This window comes from Jaculus jaculus, chromosome 1 (genome assembly GCF_020740685.1).
Source record: "Jaculus jaculus isolate mJacJac1 chromosome 1, mJacJac1.mat.Y.cur, whole genome shotgun sequence".
Classification (NCBI taxonomy): Eukaryota; Metazoa; Chordata; class Mammalia; order Rodentia; family Dipodidae; genus Jaculus; species Jaculus jaculus.
This window is the reverse complement of record NC_059102.1, coordinates 11,283,031-11,301,634: the sequence shown is the minus strand read 5'-3', so window position 1 is coordinate 11,301,634 and position 18,604 is coordinate 11,283,031. Positions and strand designations below refer to the sequence as shown.

The 18,604-nt window shown below is 48.2% G+C and overlaps 1 pseudogene; it reads right to left on the bottom strand.

Moving 5' to 3' along the window:
- Positions 1–8,473: 8,473 nt before the first annotated feature.
- On the bottom strand, positions 8,474–8,899 carry LOC101617221 (annotated as a pseudogene).
- Positions 8,900–18,604: the final 9,705 nt, after the last annotated feature.

Genomic DNA, 18,604 nt, shown 5'->3' with positions numbered 1-18,604 from the left:
ATCTCTGGTCTCTCTGTCTTTGGTGGTGGTCTGGGTGTGGCCCAGGTGAGTCCATAGAGTAGCCAAGGCTGATTGATGGCCCTGTTGGTCCGGCCCAACCTGCTCCATCCCTTCAGGGCGACTGGGCTCAGATGAGTCACTTAGCCAGCGCTCATCTGGGAACGTCTCCTGGTGCAGGTGGGACCTGGCCCTGTTTTGAGATGCCTCCTGGCTACTGCTGTAGCAGCTGGGCGGGTCATGGTGTTGACAGCCAGAGGTTCCCGGCAGGCATGCCGCCCTGAAGGCTCCTTGAATGGTAAAGGGAGGGCAGGGAGAGCAGGCTTCATGTCCTGAGCAGCTAGGGCAAGGTTAGCAAGGTTAATTAGGGGAACACATGGCCCAGCCGTAAATACTGCATCCCATGACTGTGCTTGCACTGAGCAGTGTCTACAGGCAGCAATAACTCTAAGCTCCAGGATGTCTGGTGTGTGTAGGCATCATGCACCCGTACTTCATTCATGCCTCAGTATGAGAGAACAGAATCCACTGTCACCCCATTGTATGCCTGAGGAAGACTCCGCAAGATTCTTCTTTTTATGTTACAGAATAAAAGAAAATCATAAATCAATGCATTTACCAAACACATTGGCAGAGACATCAGGAAAGACAGGTTACAGCAAAGAGGGGAAACATCTGAGGCTACAGCAAAAAGAAGACATTCTTAGCTTTGGGGCTGATGGAAGCTAGAAGCCACCTAATAACTTAGTTACCTAACACATGCTTGAAGTTTTATCTGATAGTGAAAAGGATGTTAGGTCAGATCCAGAGGTGGGTGATAAATGGCTATGAATGGTGTGGTGCTTTGATTCAGGTGCCCCCGAAAACTTAGGTATTATGAATGCTGGTCTCCCCAGCTGATGGCAATTGGAAATTAAAACGTCCTGGAGGTGGCGTATTGTTGGGGGCAGGCTTATGGGTGTTATAGCCAGTTTCCCCTTGCCAGTGTTTGGCACACTCTCCTGTTCCTGTTGTCCACCTGACATGGGCCAGAGGGTGACGTCCACCCTCTGTTCATGCCATCATTTTCCCTTGCCATCGTGGAGCTTCCCCTTGAGTCTTTACGCCAAAATAAACCCTTGGTTCCCCAAAGCTGCTCTTGGGCGGGTGATTTCTGCCAGCAGTATGAACCTGACTGTAAGAAATGGGATCAAAGAGAGCCCAGGATAATTGGCGGCGCTCAATCTGCAGCATTTCAATCCCACCGTCAGGAGGTTCTAATCAGCCAGTGTTCAGAATCGTCACACAGCGGCGGCTCTGTTGGGGAACTTCACAAAGAAGGCAGAAGAGCCAGACCCAGCTAATCCCTTCTCTAGCCGCAGGAGATAAATCACCCAAGCACACACTCTTGCCCCAAGCACACCTTTTCACTGGCTACATTGTACCTCAGACTGCGCCCAGTGTGTGGGGCATAGGGACCGGGGTGGGGTGGGGAGGGATAGGAATCTGGCATACATGAGGCTGGTGGGGTGTCTGGGGAACCTGACTCTCAGGGTGATGCCAAGGAGTGGTTTATGAAGAATGCTTGCTACAACCTATGAAAGACAGAGGGAGAAATCCCCTGCTTCTGGGATTGATGTGGTTAAGGAATTTAGAAACTGTATTGTTGGCTTGGAGAAAGACCCGACGTGGATAACTGAGGTGGGCACTGGGAATTCAGCCACAGAAGTAAAGGGCAGCTGGGAAGCTTCAGTTACAGTTCAGTTACAGTCTGCGGCAAGCATGCAGGTCAAGTTCACCTGTTCTTTCAGCCTTGCTGCTTCTAGTAGAATTCTAAGTTACTACTAAACTTTCTATAGACAATCAGTGAGGTTTGGACACCTTCAATTATAGGTAGGGATGGCTCCAACATACCCCACGCCCCCAATCCAGTCCTCATGTGGGGTTCCCACTTTGAAGGGTTCCCACTCAATATGACTGACTGGGTGTTTTGCTTGTGATGAACCCTGCTTGGTTATGTCTGTCGTTGCTATAATTCTCGAACAATGACCTTGAACTGAGCCTGCTTTAGGAGTATGCTTATTCCTAACACTCTCTCTTATATGGAGATGTGGAGACTCCTTGAGTAAAAATCCTTACATTTCCTTTGTGCTCTCCTTACCAAGCAATGCGTCTTCCTCCCTTCTTATTCCTCAGCCTTGCTTGTTTTTGGCTTTGTGCTCTCTAGGATGTGAGCCCACTGGCTACGTTGGCACTTCTTCCGGTCTGAGTAGCCAGCAACGGTACGTGAGGCACAGACATACGTTCCTTCTCTTCATACAGCTCCACAGTCACTAACTGCTGTCTCTCCTTGTAGGTGTCTCGAGAGAGCACACGGTTCTGCATCAAGCACTCGTTTAGCATGAGGGGAAACAGCAGCATCCATAGCCCCAAAGCGGGTCAGAGTCATCCTGACTGCAATAGTGTCTGTGTCACGGCCTCAGTAATGAGCTAGTTTCATAAAACCAGGACTGCCATGGCCAACTGAGAAACTGCCAATGTGCATGTCCGCATGGCTCTGGAGCGTGCCAGTACCATGTTGCCGCCTTCTCTCTCTCTGGGCCCTTCACAGGAATTCTATGTTCTGCCTGGCAGCCTTCCCGTGCCTCTGAAAAAGCTGGACAAGGCACTTTGTGGTATATCTGGACCTATTATTTCTTCTGATGTCTCCTTTAGTCGTGTGGATGAGTCCCAGGAGGGCACACTCCTGCCCAGCTTAGAGGTCTTGGGATCCACCAAGGAGATGATACCACTTACAGAAAGGAACTCAAATGCCAAGCAAGATGCCAGAACTTAGAATCACATCATGGCTGTCTGCTGCAAACCCTTCAGGAGGACCCACCTTTCCAGGGTGCCATGCCTGGTCTTGGGAGAGCCACGCTGGGCGGCCCACCCTCTGTGCCCTACGTCTGGGGCCCAGCTGGGCTGACTCATGTGGCCTCTGGTGCTTCCATCAAGATGTGGGTGGAACCCAGCCAGAGGAGCAGCCTTCCTTCCTCTAGGCACTTATTTTAATTAGAACTTCTCAAAGGGATGGCCTCAGTGTGGGACCCTTGCCAAGAACCAGCAAAGATCAAATGCATTAAACACTAACAAATGCATTTTTTTTAAGCTTAGAACAAAATTGAGAGTGACTTAAAGTCTTTATGGAAATAGTTTTCTGTTCAGCGGGATAGGTAAGCTCGACATGAACACCAGCTGGTCCTGGTTCACCGCGTCCCTTCTTCCTTATCCACTGCCATTGTCATCAGTGTGTTGTAGGCACCCAGTTGACTGATGGAGACATCGAGGCACAGAAGAGTTAAGTGACCAGCTTGAAGTCACTCAGGAGGAGGAGGATGGCTGACACATTGGAAACCATGATGTCTGTCTCCCTTAATTCCAAGCCCATGATCCCTTTTGTCTGATGTGCGGTGACATTTTAACTGAAGACCTGATTTCCACTGTGTCATCTCCATGGCAGTAAACAAAAGCCGCTGACTCAGCCTCAGGGGTGGGTGTGTGGGACTGGGTCTAAACCGGTAACTTCTCATCTTGTCTCATGGTGTCGATGTCAATAGCTCTTACCTCAAAGGGCATAAGACATAAGCTTATTCTGGAGCCAAATATTGAGAGGCAGTGCAGTTAGGGTGACTGGGCCCCTAAAAGTAAAAAAGACAGGATGGTCTGTGTGGTGGTTTGATTCAGGGGACCCCTATAAAATTAGTTGATCTGAATGCTAGGTTCCCTGGGGGTGGCCTTATGAGTATTATAGCCAGTTTCCCCTTGTCAGTGTTTGGCACACTCCCCTATTGCTATGGTCCACCGTATGTTGGCTAGGGAGTGATGTCCACCCTCTGCTCATGCCATCGTTTTGCCTGCCATCATGGAGCTTCCTCCTCAAGTCTGTAAGCCAAAATAAACCTCTTTTTCCCCACAAGCTGCTCTTGGTTGGGTGATTTCTAACAGCAATGTGAACCTGACTGCAATAGTCTGTACTTGCTAGAATTCTATTATTTAAACCTTGTTTACCACAAGCAACCTGGGCCCCTCCTGGAAAGGAGGTCTTTGATTTAAACATTGTAGTTGGTCAAGTTCAGGCCCCAGAACTTGGCTAGCTTCTTCCTAAGACAGCCCCTAGCCCTAATCAATCAGTTGTCCCTCTGGTTCATCTGGGCTGGAAGACAGCCCACCACCATAAGGTTATAAATACCTTTGCCAGGGGAGGGCATGCACTCTGAGCTACCCGACCACTTGGGAACTTCCAGCTGTTGGTGAGTTTTCCCTTGGTCCCAGGCCCAGAGTGGGCTGGCTGAAGGGAGATCCCCTTAGCCCTTCCTCGCTACGTGGGCTCTTTGTCCCCTCTAGCCCCTGCCCCACAGGATAGGAGCTTTTAAAATGTTCTCTTCTCTCTTTTCTTTCCCTATTTTCCCAGGCCCTCCACGTGGTGGCTTGTCTTGGCTCTGTACTTTCCTCAATAAACATAATTTTTTTTTTTTAAGATGGAGACAGGCATGGAGGTGCACACCTTTTTTTTTTAAATTTATTAATTTATTTATTTGACAGCAACAAACACAGAGAGAAAGACAGATAGAGGGAGAGAGAGAGAATGGGCGCGCCAGGGCTTCCAGCCTCTGCAAACGAACTCCAGACGCGTGTGCCCCCTTGTGCATCTGGCTAACGTGGGACCTGGGGAACCGAGCCTCGAACCGGGGTCCTTAGGCTTCACAGGCAAGCACTTAACTGCTAAGCCATCTCTCCAGCCCAATAAACATAATTTAATAATTAGCTTTTTCAGTCTTTTTTATTCAATTATTTGGGGTTTAGGATTCATGGACTTTCCTTGACCCTGAACATCCCATTATAATATGAGTGACCATAGTCCAGGAACACAGATTCAGGTTACCCCAAACTCTATGTTCTAAAGTAGTAACAATTTCCGGAAGGTTTTGTAGTTACAGAACAGAAGAAAGTCCTAAATCAGGGCACTTTTCAAACACACTGGCGGATCAGGTAGGCTGGCGACAGTAAACTGGGGAAATCTCTGCTGTACATGCTACCTGATGAAATTCTTGACCTTTGGGCTGGTGGTCTGTTAGTACATTCCAGAAAGGTTTCACCTTATCACCTTATAGTCACAAGGATATTAGGTGAGACCCAGAAGTGGGCAATAAATGGCTACTAAGGGGTGAAAGGTAGCCCCACGTAATGTGGCTCTGAATCTACAACATTCCACCTTTCCATGGTCACAGGAGTTCTGTGAGTCTATTTAGCCTTGTTCAAAGTAGGTGCAGTGCTTTTCAGGAACTTTAGTTCACAATGAGCTTGGCAGCCTCCTGTGAAAGGTCGTAGGTATCGTGAGCAGTAAGAGACAGCACCCTGCTGCCCATTCTCCATGGACTCAGGCTGTCCTACCCATCTTTGTACTTTCCCACCATGATCTCGTCCAGAAAGTCATTGGACCTTGGTCATTGGATGTGAAGTCTGAACGGTGCCCTTGGGTGAAGCTCAGACCCCTATTCATGTGGTGCTCAGGGAACTCTCTCTCGAGTCATCTGTGGTCCCCAAAGACGAGACTCCTCACTCTCTGTCTTGTTATTCTTGATCTTCCCTCGTTAATCCATTATTCTGATGGCTTAGTAAATGAAGCCAAGAAATATGGGAGAATATGGACAACTCAAGTAGAGGTTTCAAGAGAATATTCTCTGAGACAGTGACCGAGGCAGAGGTTGGCCAGGTCACTTCTTGCTTTTATGAAAAATACTGCAGTGTGACTGTGTTACGTCTGGGCCTCACCATCCATCCCACTGAAGTCCCATGGCACCTCCGTTGACGTGGACCCTCTGTTTAGGGGAGGGGGCAGAAGCTCCGAGAGGCAGTTTCCTTGTTCAGAAATACAGAGCCATTAAAGTCAGAGCAGAGGGTGGAAACCAGCCTGCATGCCCCAAGGATCCATTAGCTGGTTCCCAGCACAGTGGCCAGGACGGTGTGTGCGACAGAGGGCTCAGGCCTGGCTGCCCTGGCTGGCTTAGACGTGAAGAGGCATGGACCACTGTTCCCATTCTGGATTTGGGGGGCCGAAGGAAAGGGTAAACAAATATCTCTCTATGAAAAAATACTTGAGGGCTGGAGAGATGGCTTAGCAGTTAAGGTGTTTGCCTGAGAAGCCTAAGGACCAAAGTTTGATTCCCCAGGACCCATGTAAGCCAGATGCACAAGGTGATACATGCATCTGGAGTTTGTTTGCAGTGGCTGGAAGCCCTGGTACACCCACTCTCTGGCTGTCTCACTCTGCCTCTTTCCTACTCTCAAATAAATAAATAAAAATAAAATATTTTTAAAAAATACTTAAAAGAGGGCTGGAGAGATGGCTTAGTGGTTAAGGTACTTGCCTGTGAAGCCAAAGGACCCAGGTTCAATTCCTCAGGACCCACGTAAGCCAAATGCACAAGCTGGCACATGGATCTGGAGTTTGTTTATAGTGACTGAAGGCCCTGGTGTGCCCATTCTCTCTCTTTCTCTGTCTCTCTCAAATAAATAAAATAAATAAATAAAAATTAAAAAGAATACATAAAAGAGTATATTAAGTTACAAATCCACAAAGAATACAAATCCTTTAACTGGGTGTGATGGCACACCAGTAATACCAGCACTAGGGAGGTAGAGACAGAAGCTCAAGGCCAGCTTTGGCTATGGCGTCTCCAAAATGCATTAAAAACATTTTCTTGGGGCTGGAGAGATTGCTTAGTGGTTAAGGCACTTGCCTGCAAAGCTAAAGGACCCAGGTTTGATTCCCCAGGACCCACGTAAACAAAATAGACAAGATGGCACATGTGTCTGGAGTTTGTTAACAGTGGCTTGAGGCCCTGGCATACCCATCTTCTCTCTCTTTCCGTCTGACTCTGTGTCTCTCAAATAAATAAATAAAAATAAAATATTAAAAAAATTTCTGGACAGAGAACCCATGTCCACACAAAATAGACCCTGATGTTTATGGTAGCTTTAGGCATAATTGACAGAAATTGGATGCAACAAAAACTGTCCCTCCATAGTTGATTCATACATAAGCTACAATATATCCATATAGTGTGCTAGAAAAAAATCAGCAACAAGTGGGAATCTCCACAACAAGGAAATCAGACTTTAATGGAAGTGAGTCCTATAGAGACACTTTGCATCTCAGCAGTCAGGACTCTGGAAATGCAAGGTGACACCCTAGCATTGGGCCAGAGGTTTATATCAGAAGGTTGAGGTTGAGGGAAGGGGAGCAGAAAGGGTTAGCAAGTGTGAAGGCAGCAAACTTCTTTCAATTCCTTCCTTTTTCCTTTTATCTTTAAAAATATATTTTATTTTTATTTATTTATTTGAGAGAGAGAAAGAAGCAAAGAGTAAGCAAAAGAAAAAGAATGAGAATGGCATGCCAGGGCCTCCAGCAGGTGCAAATGAACTCCAGACACATGTGCCACATTGTGCATCTGGTTTATGTGGGTTCTGGGGAATTGAACCTGGGTCCTTTGGCTTTGCAGGCCAGTTCCTTAACCACTAAGCCATCTGTCCAGCCCTGAACTCCTTTCTTTCCTAGTCAGCCAGGTATCCATCTCCCATGGGGTTATCAAAATAGCAGGGGTGGGTGGCAGTCTCTTGGCTACAGACTTTTTGGCATTCAGAAGAAGTGTGATGGATTCCTCAGAGCCTCAATAGAAAGATCTGCCAACTGCTTCACAATGGGACATTGTTCAGCACCTAATGGACTGAGCTATCAAGCCATGAAAAGACACAAAGGAAACTTAGATGCATGTTTCTGAGTGCAAGAAACCAATCTGCACAGCTCCGTTCTGGATGATTCCAAAGAGAAGATGCTTCAGACCAAGTTGTTCAGTGTTGCTGGGAGTGAGTGGGACGGAGGGAGGAAGGAGGAGGACAGATCGCCTGTGACATTGTAACAAAGTCACGATGGGTCCAGATGACAAAACCAAGATGGGTAGCAACAAAGGTGAACCCTTCTGGACACGGTGGATTGGGGTGACAGTGAGAGGCCAATGTAGGTTCATCATTTGCAACGGATGGCCATGCTTGGGTGGGGGGCTATTGAAGGGGAGACAATGGAGTGAGCAGTCCCTGTATTTTCTATTCAGTTTAGCTGCACACCTAAAGCTGGTCTGAATACTACAGTTTCCCAGGGCCAGCAGGATGGTCCAGTGGACAAAACACTCATTGTAACTCAGTACCTGGTTCAGATTTTACCTCAAAGCTGGAAGCCATGGCAGGCTGCTGTAACGCCAGTGTATCTGTGCCTGCAAGGAAGACCGAGAGTGGAGAACGTTCCAGAAGCTCACAGAGCAATGAGAGACACAGCCTCAAACATGGTTGTAGTAGTTTGAATGTCTGTTCCCGGTAGACTCAGCTGTTTTTTGTTTTTTTTTTAACCTTAAAAACCCAGTATTTATTACAAAGGTGAACCTTCATCCTTGTGATGGGCTTATGGGTAGGATTTCTGATAGCAGGCATGGGCACCAGAGCCTCCATTTTTCTTTTGGATTCACAGCGACGGGGGTGGGCGGGGGGGGGGGGGTAGGAAGGGGAGAAGACGTCTTTGATCTCCTTCTTGGAAGCCTCATCCATATATTCCTGGTAACAGGCCACCAGGGCTTTGGAAATGGACTGCCGGATAGCATAGATCTGGGCCACCACGTGACACGGACCCAAATGTCCACACCAGCAAATTGTTCCTTGCCCAGAAGCAGAACAGACTCCAGTCACTTGTACTGCAGCATGCGTGACTCAATCGTGTCCAGCAGGTGTTCATTCACCTCGATGAGGCCATTCTGCATTTGCGGTGCCCCACGGCCACGGCTGTCTGCCCTCCCAAGACCTGATCTGACTGCAGTGGACCCTCGGACAGCATGGTAGTGTAGCACACGCCAGCTCCTCACTGCCCACGCCAGAAAAAGCAGCTCAGCTGTTTTATTAAAACTTGGAACTTGGATCTTTAGCTGCCTGGCTGGAGAAGGTGTCACTGGGGGTGACAGGTGAGATCCTGGAGTACAGCCCTAAAGTGTCACTAGAGGTGGATCTGAATTCCAGCCTAAAGGTGTGCAGAGAGGTTTTGAGCTCTGCTGGGGTCCATGCTGCTTTGCTGCCTGTTTGTGCTTATTGCTTTTTTCTAAAAAATATATTATTTTTCATTATTTATTTGAGAGAGAGGGAAAAACAGGCAGGGAGAGAGAGAGAGAGAGAGAGAGAGAGAGAGAGGGAGGGAGAAAATAGGTGTACCAGGGCCTCCAGCCACTGCAAACAAATTCCAGACACATGCGTCCCCTTGTGCATCTGGCTTACATGGGTTCTGGGGAATTAAACCCAGGTCCTTTGGCTTTGCAGGTAAATACCTTAACCGCTAAGCCATCCCTCCAGCCTTGCTTTTGGTTTGTGCGGGCTGTTTGGTTGTTTCCCTCTGCTGATGGAGCGTCCCCTGGATCTGTGAGCTTGACATAAAGCCCTTCCCCCACTAAACTGTTCTGGTCTTGATGTTCATGCAAAGTGGAGTTGGCTACAACAACGGAAGGAGAGGACTGACTGACCTGAAAATCATCCTGTGACTTCTGCATGTGCTTCATGTCACATGCATACCTCCACACTTATACATACAAACGTGCATGCACACACATACACACAACACATAAATATATAATATAAATAAATAAAATTTTGCAAGAGTGTTCCCAGACTGTTAAAAAAAAAACCCTTAAGTTTCCTTTTTTTTTGTTTTTGTTTTTTTAGGTAGGGTCTCACTCTAGATCAGGCTGACCTAGAATTTACTATGTAGTCTCAGGGTGGCCTCGAATTCACAGTGATCCTCCTACCTCTGCCTCCCAAGTGCTGGGATTAAAGGCATGTGCCACCACGCCTGGCAAGTTTCCTAATAGCTAAACAAACCATTATGAGGCACAGGGTCAGCGGCAGAGGAGAGGCCTGGCTGACCATAAGGACTCCCCCTTGGCGCCATCCAGCGGAGTGCATCGGGTCAGGGAAGAACTTCCCCCTCAGGATCCAGCCTGCAGAGGGGACCTGAAGTGGCATGAAAAATCCCCCTGCAGTTCTTGGAAGCTGGCAGGTGGCTCCCATATGGCTCTGAGCTGCATTCCTCCCAGCCTTCATCGCCTGTGCCTGTGCTTCCGACCTCATCCTTTCCTTTCCCCGCGACAGCAACACGTGTTCTCGTGAAAGGAAAATCTGTTCTGGGCTAACGAGCTCTGGGGGACGTGACAGGCAGACACGGCATTGTGCCGTGTGGTCCTGCGGAGTTCTAGACAGGCCGCCTTCGTCATGTGCCTCTACCCTCCAGCCACCCAGATCCCTCTCCAGGATGAAGTGGGGGTCGTGACCAATCAGGTGCCCGTGCCTGGCTGATGTGCCAACTTTTCCCCTCCTCTGTCCCACCAAGGTCACTTTTGGAGGCTTGGTGTGCTAACTGTCTTGCAACCTGGTCCTCACGCACATGGGCCCTCCCCTCTTTTGTTCACTCCACTGCCACAGCCCCTCCTCATTATCATCAGTGGGCCAAGTTTATGTATTAACTTAGCTGAATTAAGGGGTGCCCGGACATCTAATAAAGCATTATTTCTGAGAGGTCTGAGGAAGAGATGAGCTAATCAGTAGAGACTGCACAAGGCAGATTCCCTGTCACCACAAATGAGCAATGTCCAACTCGCCAAGAGCCGGCAGGACAAGGCAGAGCGGTGACCTACCAGCCCCTCTCTCCAAGCAGGGACATCTGTCTTTGGTTCTAAGGCATCAGTATTCCTGCTTCTTGGGCCTTCACAATACCACCCATTGTGCTGGGACTCCAGCTTGCACATGTAACCTGGGGCTTCTCAGCCTCCATAACCACATGAACCTGCCCCTTAACCAACCTCTTCTTATAGCTTCTGTCTTTCTGTAGACCCTTGACGTATAGGGTGAGGTAGGCATGTTGTATCTGAGGTCCAGTGCACTTTGGGTGTTTATTACTGGGCTAAGAGAAAAAGGACCCAATGAGCCATGGCAGTGGTGATGGTAGACATGTGTCCACTAGGGGGTGAACTGGCCTCATGTAACTCCAGGGAGGTGTTAGCCAACTGTGTTTGAAAGGGACCCATGCCTGGAGGGGCAATGGACAGTGGATGAAAATGTGATTGCTGGGGTTGGAGAGATGGCTTAGCTGTTAAGGCGTTTGCTTGTGAAGCCTCAGGACCCAGGTTCGACTCCCTAGAGCCCACATAAGCCAGATGCAGAAGGTAATGCATGCATCTGGAGTTCATTGGTAGTGGCTGGAGGCCCTGGTGCACCCATTCTCTCTCTCTGTCTCTTTCTCATTCTCTCTCTCAAATAAATAAATATATAAATAAATATTGCCACCTTAATATTTGAGACAGGGCCTTTGCGTGAGCCCGGAGCTCACCGATTTGGCTAGACTCACTAGAGGAAACCCAGAGACCCTCCTGTCTCTGCCTCCCCAGTGTTGCGATTGCAGGCATGCACTGCCATGCCCAGCTTCCATGGGTGCTGGGGATCTACACCCGGGTCCTCAGGCTTGTGTGGCAAGCATTTTTTTCTTTCAACTGACCATCTCCCCAGTCCCCTTGCTTGTTTTCTACTTTTTCTCCTGCTAATATGTAAGGCCTGTGCGAGCAGGGACCTCAAGCCTGACCAGTATTACAGCCTAGACATGGACTGTCCCCCAAAAAGTTGAAGATTTGGTCACTAGCTATCACATCCAGTCATGGAGACAAGATGAGATCATGAAGGCTCTCACCTGATCATCGGAGTACTCCATTGTTGGATTCATGCTTTGATGGCATTATGGGGAGAAAGTGGAGACTAAGGTGATAGGTGTTTGTTGGAGGAGGTGGGGGACTGTGGGCATGCCTCTGAAGGGCTATGTCTTATTCCCAGCCCCTTTCTGTTTTAGCTCTCTAGCTGCTATGAAGCAAGCAGCCCCCTCCATCCCTTGCCCCCTTGTCACAGGCTTAAAGCCAGGGGACCAAGGGGTCATGAACTGAAGCCAAAATAAGTCTTTCCTCCTCAAACTTGTGTATGTCATGTGTTTTGTTACAACTGATGACAAACTAACAGGCATGTAGCAGGAAATAAACAGCTGAGGAACACAGGAGAAAGAAGTGGCCGTGGGTCAATGCCTATAGACACAGCATGTCTGGTGTCCGGCTCGTTGGGAGAGGAGTATCTGCTGTCCCAGGCTCCGGGTGATTAGGTCGTTAATTAGGACTAGGGTCATTCCTCTGATGTCCTCATTCTTGGGTGGTGTCCCTTCCCACTGTATTTATCTTTCCTAAGTATTTCTCCCATTGTGAGGATTAGTAGTTTTTCTCCCTCTTGACCCTGGGCAATGACTGGGTCTAAACCCATTTGTTCATACTAGTCTGGGGATCCCTCCCACCATCTATTCCAGATTCACCCCACTTACACCAGTGGCAGGCTTCTTCGGGGTGGCAGGAGCAATTGTTGATAGCTCCCTCTACTTCCTTCTGCTTCCACTGCTCTGAAAGACCCCAGGGTGACCCCATCATCAGCTGCTTCCTTGGGCTCTGATGGGAGCCATTTTCTTCTTACAGGATGTTGAGCAAGCAGGTCATCTTTCTTAGACATCTAGGAGCCTTCCCTGCTATTCCAGGTTGGCTGCAGGGTTCCAGCGGGGAGAGAGGGAGGAAAGGGGAAGGGGTGGTCGTCAGCATGATGGTGTTTCTGTGCTGGCTTTCTCATTATTGTAATCAAATGCCTGGCACAAATAATTCAAGAGAGGAGAGATTTGTTCTAGCTCCTGGTTTTAGAGATTTCAGTCTAAAGTCTTTGGCTCTGTTGATTATGGTCCTTGGTTAGGCAGAACACCATGGTGGTTGGGATAGGGAGGGAGTTTTGTCACATCATGGCAGTTAGTACAAAGCAACGGCAGGATTTGGGACTAGGTAGGACATTCAAAGGCACGCCCCTGTGACTCACTTCCTCCAAGTTAGGCCACACCCACCAAAGTTTCTAATCTCCCCATATAATCTAATCTTCTGGGGACCAGGTGCTCAACACGTGGGCCTGTGCACATGGAGTGGGGGCAGTTTGTACTGAAACCCTGTCTTCTTCAAGTCCACTAGTCCATTTTGAGGCAAAGGCAGCTTCAGTGCTGACCTGGCTTCAAAACAGTTCCCAACCTGGAAAGTGCCCTTTAACACCCCTCCTGGAGATACCTACAGGAACTGGGACTCCCAGTCTCCAAAGGCAAGTCAGAACCCATATTAGGTCAAAAAGATGTATTCTGGTAAGCTACAGTCTTTTGGCTCATGCTGTTTACTGGGGCCATACAGAGCCATCCAGCCCCCTTTGGCATTGAAGGTATGGTTCTGTCCCTCCCTACTCCTGTCTTCATTTTTCTGGGTCAAACAGCCACCATTTATTTAGGAAAGAACTGGCCTCCTAGAACGTGGGGTCATCTCCCTCTCCACTCTGTTCATCTCATGAGCATGGGCCATGGTGTGCTCGCGGAAGTCAGGGGACAATGGTGGGTGTCAGTCCTGGCCCTCCACCTTGTTTGAGACAGGGTCTCTTATCCATCTCCACTTGCAGCTGGCCTGCGCGCCTCTGTGGATTCTCCTGGTATCTTGGCCTCCCATCTTGACGTAGGGGTGCTGGGATTCCAGATGTGCACTGGTGTGTGCCACTTCACGTGGGTTCTGGGGATCGGAATTCAGGTCCTGTGGTATAAATAGTCTCTTTAGTGGCCACTGTTTGGTGGCCTTGTGGGATGGAACTAAGAGATTCTAGGCTCCAAGTTCTTGATCTTTTCACAAGAAGAGCTACAAATCCAAGAGCTGCTGGAAGTCTGAGGGTTCCTTGAGCAGCCTAGGAAACCCAGCAGGAGGTGGGGGGGGGCAAGGAAGAAGTGTGAGCAAGGGACAGTTTGAGAATCCTGAAGGACGAGGGGTTGGGAAAATCAGAGCCCCAAGAGGAGCAAGCCTGCAGTTTCCATCTACTCCTAGAAACTGGCTGTACCCTGGCCCTCCTATGGGACATCCTGGAGGGACCCCTTTGTGCTTGAAGACTTCCAGTAAAGTTCTGTTTATTGTAGCCACAACAGTCTTGATTCACGCAAACACAGAGCCCTACCAAACCCATGACTAAAAATGGTTACCAGACCCACACTAGAGCTCTTTTTACTCCTCCCCCACTCCCTGGCCTCTGTTAGTTGTCCTCATATGCCCATTTTTTGACATGTGTTTTTAAAAAATATTTTATTTATTTGAAAGAGAGGGCGGGAGAGGAGAGAAAGAAGGGAAAAGAGAGAGAGAGAATGGGCATGCTAGGGCCTCCAGCCACTGCAAACTCCAGATTCATGTGCCACCTTGTACATCTGTCTTACTTATATACTTGGAACTGAACCTGGGTCCTTAGGGTTCGCAGGTAAGCACCTTAACTGCTAAGCCATCTCTCCAGCCCTTGATGTGTGTTTTTATCCTAAGCTGTTTCTACTGACTTGGAAGGCAGTATGCAGTAATATCAAAATCAATAAACTGTAAGAGCCAAAGGCAGCATTTGATCAGAAATCCAAGCAGGGTCAGGCCACTGCTCTGTTTACAGGATCGATGTTGGGGTTGGGGAGGTAGCTCAGCAGGTACGAGTACATGCCGTGTAAGTTTGAGCTCTTGAGAAGGCCTGAGTGTCCCAGCCTGCACAGCTGTAACCACAGTCCTGTGGGGATTCAAGACAGGAGAGTTGCTGGCAGTCAGACTGATGGAAAACAGCTCTGGGTTCAGCAAGAGACTGTCTGAAGGAATTGAATGGAACAGTGAGGGAGGAGGACACCCGGTGTATTCCCTGCGTGCTCACAGCGCACACGTATCTGCACATGCGTGTGCATACGCCATACCACAATACTGACACACATACATGCTCACACAAAATAAAAATGAAGTATCAACGTAGACTTGCTATGGGCCTGGATCCACCACCTCATTCGTGCCAGAGAGAGGCAAAGGCAGTGCCACTTGCGTTTGTAACTGATCTCGAAGATTGCACAACCTGGAGAGCAACGCAGCCCAAGGCCTCAGGAAATTCTCTGGTGTTTGGGCTGGCTCCCACCAGTCACAGCTAATTGTTAGAAAAGTTGTGTCACCTGAGAAGGAAGTCCACTCCCTTCTCTGCCCTGTCCCCTTCAGCAGGATAGTGTGACCAAGGACAAGGGACTGGCAAATTCAGTGTCTGGCAAGGGCTGTCTTTCCGGGTTTATAAGCCACTAGTTTTTCTCTGTGTGTTCACATGGACAAGAGATCCCTCTGGTGTCCCTTCAATAAGGATATTAATCCCACATCCTTCATGACCTCCCTTTCCTCGCCCCACAGCTCCAACTCAATCTCATGTTGTGGAATAGCCTTCAGCATATGAACTTGGGGGGAAACAGACATTAGCTCTGCACATTTGGGAGGCAGTCCCCAAGCAGTACGGCCCAGTCTGCCAGCCACCACTGGAGTCAGAACTAACAGTCCCTGTCAGACTTATTTTCCTCACAAACCTGACTCAGTGTTTTCAAAACAACCCAGCTTAACATGGGATGAAATAGGACAGCTTCCTGATCAGAGTAGGGCATTTCCTTTGGTGCAAATACACCCCCAATTTCTTTCCCTTCTGAATGGAAACAGCCAAGTAATTTGGCAAGATACCTTCGCCACTGCATGTTTCAATTTCCAGGAAGGAGAATGGCACCTAGCAGTGTTTTTGTGGTCACTCTGAGGATGCTGTCTTTTCCACAGGCAAGTTCTCTTGTCCTGTGTCCTTTCCACCTTGGGGAGAATAGTCTGCTAATATCATCTCTGAAAAGTCCTCTGCCTCTCTTATGTATTAGGCACATCACACAGGTACTTTACACACATTATCTTACTTGATCATTGGATTAGTTCATAAAATATATATATTGAATCCACCTATAGTATAAGGAAATGGAGAGGGGGAGAGTAGAGCAGGGTGGCATATGCATGTAATCCCAGCCCTTGAGAAGCTGAGGTAAGAGGACTGCTACAAGTTTGACCTTAACCTGGGCCACATAGTGAGTTCCAGACCAGCCTGGGCTATAGAGTGGCTCTGAAAAATAAACGAAGAAAGGAAGAAGGAAAGAGGTCTGGAGAGAAGGCTCAGGGTTGGCTGGAGAGATGGCTCAGGGCCTAAGTGTGTTTCCTGCATAAGCACGAGGGTCTGAGGAAGGCTGAGACACCAGAGAACGAAACTGCAGAGCCTTCAGGAGCAGCTGGCATGGCCACATGCACCTGGAACCCACAGGGGAGCAGAGACCTGCGAATCCTCAGAGCCCCTCAAGCTTTGGAATCTGTAAAAGAGACTCTGGCTCAAAAACAAGATCAGGAGGGAGAGTGCAAAAGTGGGGCATCCGCAGTTCTGCTCTAGCCACTACAGGCTAGTATCTAGCACTATAGGTGAGTGTATGGGGTGCCACACCACACACACCACACACACCACACACACCACACCACACCCATACCACACTACACTATATAAACACCACACACACCACACCACACCATACCCACACCACACTACACAACGCCACACATATACCATATACACACAAACAAAAAAGGAAGAAAGGAAAAAATAAGAAAGAAAGAAGGGAAGGCTTCTGGTTTGTCTGACTCTAAAATGTGACCATATTGACCTGTCTTAGCGTAATTTTCCAGAACGTCAACATCTGTCACATCCATATAAAGGGATCCCCCTCCCCCAAGCTCATTTTCTGGATTCCTAGCTGTGCACTTGTGTGTGGGGTTGGATAAATAATGCCCTTTCTCATATGTCCTTATTCTTGGGACCTACAACTAGGTTCCTTCATATGGCAAATGGACTTCGCAGGTGTGGTTGGGTTAAGGATACTGCCGTGTGGAGATCATTCTAGATTATCTGATGGACCCAGTATAATATCGGAGTCCTTGTAAGATGGAGGCAGGAGGATCTGAAGGAGAGAAGTGGTCACAAAAGAAGTAAAGTGATGAGCTCTGAAGGCCATGGAATTCCCAGGAGGACTCGAAACGAGGGAAAACAGAATGTGGCTTCTCCCTCAACCTCCAGAAGGACCACAGCCTGAGAAGCCACTGGCCTTAGTTTGTTTGGTACCTACTGCCTTCAGGATTGTAAAATAATAAATTTGTGATGTGTTCATCCACTTGGTTGGGTTTGACTTGTCATTGAGCCATAGGGAACTCAAAGTCAGCATCATGACGTCTTTCCCTACCCTATGTCCACCTGCTCAGGCCTCCATCTCTCCTTAGGAGCACTTCTAGAATCTAGTGGAGATATTCGGAGCATTTACTAATATCTTTCTGTGCTCACTGAGTCTGTGGCAGACAATGGGGTAAGAAACAAAGCATATCTTGGCTATCAAAAGAACATGTCTAAGTTTCTGTATTTCCACAGGTCTCAGCCCAAAATCTTACAGTCTTGTGAGCAGTAGCCAATGACTGAAAACCCACATCATATAAAGAAAACAATGTGGCAATACAAAACACAAAGAATTTTAGTAAGCCTTTATAAATGAAATCAGAAACAGGGGGCCCTTGATTTTTATAATAATGATGATAATTATTATCGTGATTTGTGTGTATGCATGTATGTGTGGGTGTACAGGTGTGTATATGTGTGGTCACTTCCTTTACATGCATGTAGGGGTCACAGGACAATCTTGGGGTGTTGGTCTTCTCCTTCTACCTGGTTTTGAGACAGGGTCTCTGTCTGTCTGTCTGTCTGTCTGTCTGTCTTTCTCTCTCTCTCTCTCTCTCTCTCTCTCTCTCTGTCAGTGGGAAAGCCAGACTAGCTGGCCCATGAGGTTTTGATTCCTGTTGCCATGGGGGCATTACAACCAGCTTTATGGCTTTACTTAGGTGTTGAGGTTTGAATTCTGTCTGGAAGACTTACAGAGTAAGCACCTTTCACCACGGCCATCTCCCTAACCTGTCCCTTGATTTTTAAATGAATGGCATTGATGATAACAATTCCTTCATAGTTAATTTAACTCCCATTGCTGAAAACTGGAGAAGCGAAGGTGGCCAGAGCCCAGGAGATAGGTCAGGAGCATGAGAACTGGAAAAAGAAATAAGATAAAGAATAAAGCCAGTTGTGGGGGCTGATGCCTATAATCCCAGCATTCAGGTGGCTGAGGCAGGAAGATTGTGAGTTCAAGGCCAGCCTAAGGTACACAGCAAGACCTTGTTTCAAAAGGTAAAAATAATAAAGAGTGGAGAATTTGATAGGCCAGAAGATTCTGGCATGAGGAGGGCATCTGACAACAGTTACCTTCATTCTAGCCTCATTATGTGAATTATGCTATCTTATCCCTGCCTGAACTGATAAGTAAGCTAATTGGCCACTTACCCACAGGATGAAATGACTTTTATCGCTACACTTTAGCCCTTGGTTCATAAAAGGAAAGTGAGCAGCAAAGCTGGATTGATTAGAATTCCTATTCCCAGCAGCCAGGTGTGGGTTGACCCTAGACATTGTCAGTGAGCAGCATGCCGGCGGGGGGGGGGGGGGGGGGGACTCCCTACCCTGAGACAAGCCAGAGCCATTC